Raw genomic sequence first — 6220 nt, forward strand, 5'->3', positions numbered from 1 at the left:
TTACTGCTGGGAATCCGATCACTGAGCTGTTCAGCTGAAGAGAAGGAAAATTACCACCGCGCAGAAAGCCTTTGAAAGTAGCTCTTGGATGTTTGTCAGTTACGAAAGGACATTGATGAATTAAGGACTATGATGTCAGACCGTTATGCTCAGGACATGGGGGACTTTTACAGGGTACCTCATAGGAAGACGAGTCCCGAGTAACGACCGTACACCGATGCGATGCTAAATCGTTCTCACTTTATTGCCAAAGTATCACTTATTTACACACCTTAAAGCTTTCCACGCGCCACAAGACATAACATTATTGGTTAAAACAAGCTGTCCACGTGCTCAAGGTTGCTTTTAATTGGTTATCATGCGATGTGCTGCAGTTACAGTTTGTTCAGCCTGAGTAAGAGCAAAGACCTTGTGCTCATCAATTTGAAACAAGACAGTGTCCTTCTCCACCAGTCAGCAGAGTCTGACGTGATGACTTCAGTCACTCAAGCTCCTTAGAAAAGTCTGTCCAAATGGTGAAATTTGTTATAAAAATGTAAACAAATGGGAAGGTTGTGGGGGGGAAATGTCATCAAAAGATTTGAGTCACTTACAGGTTGCATCCCATCTCCTCCCGCCCTCAAGACACCATTGAGTTGAGACATTTGTGTTATGTGCTCAAAGAATATACATCTTAACATCAAGCTACTTATCTCTCTACACTTTGATTGTAACCCCATATTTCTTACCTGCATATCATTCCTATTGATGCTTTTCAATGTATTTTCACAAACAGTATCGTATCCCCAGCCACCACCAAGCCCTCGTTCAGTCACAAATTGTTATAATCAATTATTCTTAATAACATCAACTTGTTCACACATATACAAGTCTCAGGAATCCTGATGTAACGAAGTATTTCAAGAGAATTTCTGATTTAAACTCAGCAAGATAGACAGGATTCATTGTCTTTGTGATTTGGCTGATAAGAGCCCAGGAAAGCAGTGTAAAGCAAGCTGGACAAGACTAATTGTCCTCGTGTAGTTACTCAGCGTTTAGCGTAGTCTGCCAAGCTGAGCAGTTCTAAGCCATAGTCAGATTCCCTTGAGGTATGCATTGGACTTGCCCATCCTTCATTATCACCACCAGGTATGCCCAGGCCCTTGAGCAAAAGCAACCCCACAAATGGGTTTGCCTTTACCTGAAGCAGGAGAAAGCCAACCACTTCTTCTGCTTTATGTTGAAAGTCAAACTGAGAGGGACTGTCTTCATTGGTAGATCCCCTAGTGTTTACTGTCTATCTTGAGCTGGTATACTTAAGTGTCTTTCAAAAGACCTACTCGACAGACATGCCAAAGATGCTGTCTCTGCTTCTCCAGTGTATTCTATCTCCCACCTAATAGCATTTTACGTATGTTTTTAAAGAGAGAGCTTTGTGTGTGGCAATGGGTTGAGAAGGAGTCAGTGCCAGTTCTCACGAATCCCTCTTAAATTACACACGTGTACTCTGAGGACAGCCTGGCCAATGACCTGATTTCACTTGCAGACAGAGAAGGAATGTGTGCAAACATCATTTCAGAGGAGGATGGCAATGGTAGTTTCCTAACGAACTAAATGGGTCCCTTTGCAAGATTCTCTGTAGTGAAGCAGATGGGGAAAAGCAGCACCCAAAGCAGATTCATACTGGGTACCTTTGGTGTAGTAGTTTTCTCGTGTCAGGAGCTGAAGATGAGGACAAGTAGGAGGTCTTTTACAAGGATTTTGAGGTAGAATGATAAAACATTTCTGCTGGAAAAGAGTCTTAATCTACTAACGGGAAACGTAACTCCTCCAAACCCACAACTAAACCACGTCCCTAAGTACCATGTCTACACTTTCTAAATACCTCCAGCAATGGCAATTCAAGCACTTCCCTGAGAAGACTGCGCCAGTGCTTGAAAGCCCTTTCAGTGAAAAGCTTTTCCTAAGCTCCTATCTAATTCTCTCCAGGCACAACTTAAGGCCGCTTCCTCTTCTCCTGTGACTTGCTGCTTGGCAAAGGAGAGCGACATTCACCTTGCCACAACCTCCTTTCAGACAGCTGTCGACAGCTGTAAGGTCTCCGCTCAGCTTCCCCTTTTCTAGATTAAACACGCCCAGTTCCTAAGCTGCTCCTCCGAGCAGCTCTTCTCTAGGCCATGCAGCACCTCTTGGCTCTTCTTTGGAAGCGTTAGGGCTCCTCAAGGTCTTTCTGTAGTGAGGGACACAAAACTGCACACGGTATTGGAGGAGTGTTCTCAGCTGTGCCAAGCAGAAAGGGATAATCACTTCCCTAGTTCTGCTGGCCACACTGCTGGAATGGAAGCCACGATGCTATCAGTCTTCTTGGCTGCCTTGGAACACTTCCCGCTCCTATTCAGCACCTACTGAGCAAACACCCATGTCCTTTTCACGGAGCGTTGACACTACAAATCTCACTGCAGTGCAGGAATGGTAATTTCCCAACTAAGTGAATGTGTCCCTTTGTAAGCTTCTCTACAGTGAAGCAGAAGCGGGGAAACTGTGTGAAATAAGCACTCACAACATCGTTGCGCTTTTTACCACCTTTGTAGGCAGACACTTGGTGCAAGAGGCAGTATCGGAAGAAAAGTGTTAGGACCCCTCAAGGTCCTTCTGTATTGAGGGGCACAAAACTACCCTTGGCATTTGTGGAGTGGTCTCAACAGTGCAAAGCAGAAAGGGATAATCTCTTCCCTAGTCCTGCTGGCCAAACTGCTCTTGCTGCAAGCCACGATGCTATTGGTCTTCTTGGCCGCCTGGGAACCCTTTCCGCTTATATTCAGCACCCGTTGAGAAATGCCCCCAGGTCCTTTTGCGCCAGCCAGATTTCCAGTCACTCTTGCCCCTTTTTGTCTTGCTCTAACTTTATATCATTTTTAGCACGGCAGCAAGGACCGGAGCTTTGTGAGTGGCAACAGGTTAAGAAGGAGTCAATGCCAGTTCTGAATTATCTTTTATATTACACAGACTGATTTTGTAGCTTTTGAGGACGAGCTTACCAATGACCTGATTCCACCTGGAGACAGAGAAGGAGCATGTGTGAAAGTCATCAGAGGAGGACGTCTTTTCCAACCTCTGCCCAGTCCCAGGGGAACGTCCAACACATTCAGCTACAAGAAGCTGCTGGAGAAGAGGAAGGGCCAGTGAAAGCTTTGCAGAGCCTTCCCCAGCTGTGGGACACTTCAATAGCAGTTACTCCAAAATCTGGCCTCTGTGCCACTGGCTGCTTTCTGCTTGCCAGCAATCCTTAGCTTGTCAGCAGCCTTTCTTCACCTGTGAGTTCCCCACAGCCGATCCTGCCTGAGAGGGAAAGCAGGATCCTAGCAGTGTAGTGATGGCATGAAGGGAAGGTGCCAAGTCCAAAGCTACCTTAGGTTCACAACATTCTTGCACAGCATTACTCACTCTCTTGGCAGCCGAGGGGTAGGGAGGGATGCAGAAAAGCTTAGTCTTCTGGGGTGCTCTTCACTGCAAGAGAAAAGGCCCATTCTCTTGCCCCTTTACGCTCAGCCTGTGGACCGCAGTGGTGTACAGCAGCTCCACAGAGATGTTCATTCCTTCACAGGCACCAGATCCTGCACTGGAGCTGTGTGCCTTTAGCCTCCCTGTCCTGCTGCCTTTGTCCAGGCACCCAGCCATCATCTTGCCGGGAGGAAGGCACAGCCCCAGCCTTGGAAGGTGTTCAGCTGCCTACAAGCTACCACAAGGAATGGCCGTGCAGTCCCAGCAGCACAGAGGATCCCTACAAGCCCCATCTCAAACACAGATACCCCAGGCAGCTCCTGAGCTGTGCACATCGAGCCTCTCTTTGCCCCAGACACTGAGACACGGGACTCTCCCATGGTGATCCTTTTCAACGATTGATTTTGACAGTTATATTGTTTTAGGCTATTGCTCTGGCTATTGGAAAGTAAGCATTGGTAAGTAGGAGAGAGGGGGCAAAAGAGAGAGAGAAAAAAAAGAGAAGAGGAAGAAAAAGAGAGAGAGATGTCACCTCCCTTTGTCCCACAACGGTCCTCTGAGAAGTCTGTCTGTCTGTCTGTCTGTCTCAAGGTCCTTAATGTGGTGGGCATGCCACAGAGGTTGCCAGAGAAGACATCTTTTTATGCAGCACTGCTCCAAGTCCCTTCCTCCCTATGAAGACCAGAGGGGAGAGGAGACATAGCCTCTCTCTTTGTATGTCAGGCAGAGCTCTGTGAAGGTCCATGAGGGGCTCTTGTATTACTTACCCCCAAAATGCTAGGCAAAGAATTCATGGATCAGTAAAGCATTCATGGATCGGTCAAGCACAGCTTCTCTTCTGCTCTGACTGGCTGATTCTCTGCACGTCAGTTCTGGGAACGAAGCCCCACTTCCATCATGCTTCCTCGTCAGGTGCAGTTCCCATAGACACAGCAACTAGACCTCGGAACATAACGTTCAGAACACCAGCTGATCCAAGCCAAAAGGGTTTAGAACATTCTAAGTGAAAGAGCTAATTTGCCTGCGGAGTGCCTGTCAGAGTGATCAGAGGGGCATTACTGGGAAAAGTAAAATAGGTCCTTCTAAACATGAGACACAAAGCAGAGGAGAGGTGACAGATTCTGTGGGATTTCCTTGGGCCCTCATACACGCAGAGCTCACAGAGTAGCACTGGGTCTCTGACGTGACTCTCCTCCACCCGTGCCATATATTTCCATGAACTTCCTTGGAATTTAATCCTGCCCACTTTCTAGTGAACGTACGCAACTAGGACAATTTTGATATTTTATGGGCATGGGGGTGGCAGGCATAGAATGTAACAAGAGATGATTGAACAAAAAGCCCGTTTCTACCAGCTTGCCTTCCTTAGGGAACCAGTCTAAAGAAACACAGTGTCAAGGGTTGGTGGGTGGGCAGGCTCACGAGCTGGCTAGGCTCTACTGCTCCCGGCAGTCAGTTCCAACAGAATCCTAGGACAGCTGGCCAGCTAACTAAGAGCCCCCTCCAAATGCAACTGGTTCTCCCTCTGAGGGCTGCAAGGCAGGATGGCAGGGAGAATGGTGGGTGGGCATGAGCCCTTGTGGGACAGGGAGAGGAAGAGCAAAATGCCTGGCTGTGGGAGAGCACATGGAAAGATAGGCAAACCAAGAAGTAATACCAAGAGCAAGACAAACCCTGGTGAAATTACATATGTGAGGTCTCATTCTGCAACACACTCTGGCTCCAAGCACAGATATTTGAATCATAGAGTCATAGAATCATAGAGTCATAGAATCATAGAATCATAGAATAGATGGGGTTGGAAGGGACCTTAAAGATCATCTAGTTCCAACCCCCCTGACATGGGCAGGGACATCTCAGTATATGAGGTTACCCAAGGCCCCATCCAGCCTGGCCTTAAACACCTCCAGGGATGGGGCATCCACAACTTGCCTTGGCAACCTGTCACAGTGTCTCACCACTCTCATGGTGAAGAAATTCTTCCTAATGTCTAATCTAAATCTGACCCGTTCCAGTTATTACCCATTCCCCCTTGTCCTATCACCACAAGCCTTTACGAATAGTCCCTCTCCATCTTTCTTGTAGGCCCCTGTGTGTCTCCCCAGAAGTCTGTCGTGAAGAAGACCTCTAAGAGGAGCTACAAGAAGCAGTGAGGTACTGCCCAGGCACAGGGGACAGGCTGGCATCTGGATGCTGTGACCCCGTTCCCTGTTGTGTGTCTGCTCCTTTTGGTTATGACTGTGTGGAGGAGAGCTTCGGGACAGAGAAGCTTTATCCCTGTGCCCATTAAACACAGATGCCCCACTCCCAAGTGTTGAAAAAGAGAAGGAGTGGGAGAGGGATGCTGAACAGTCTCTAGTCACCGGTACTGCAGCCAGGCCCCAGATACGGATTGAGCAAGGCCTCTCCTGGCACGCTATAAAAACTCAGAGGCTGTACCAAATCCACAAGTGGCTGTGAGTTGATGGCCTAGGACATCCAAGACATTGGGACAATGGGCAGTGGAGGGAAGACAGCAGGACAGACGTGAACCTCTTGACGGAAGCTGGTAAATGCTTCACAGGAGATAATGCTTGTCAAAGTCAGCAGCTGAAAATAAGGACTTACAACTTAATGAACTTATAAAACAGATTTCAAACGAATCCAGTGAAGAGAAAAAGAAGATGGAGGAGAAACTTAAAAGTAGAGACCGATGTATTAATAGCCTGAACAGAAATGCCTGGAGATGTCTGAGCAAAGC

This window comes from Phaenicophaeus curvirostris, unplaced genomic scaffold (assembly GCF_032191515.1).
Source record: "Phaenicophaeus curvirostris isolate KB17595 unplaced genomic scaffold, BPBGC_Pcur_1.0 scaffold_219, whole genome shotgun sequence".
Taxonomy (NCBI): Eukaryota; Metazoa; Chordata; class Aves; order Cuculiformes; family Cuculidae; genus Phaenicophaeus; species Phaenicophaeus curvirostris.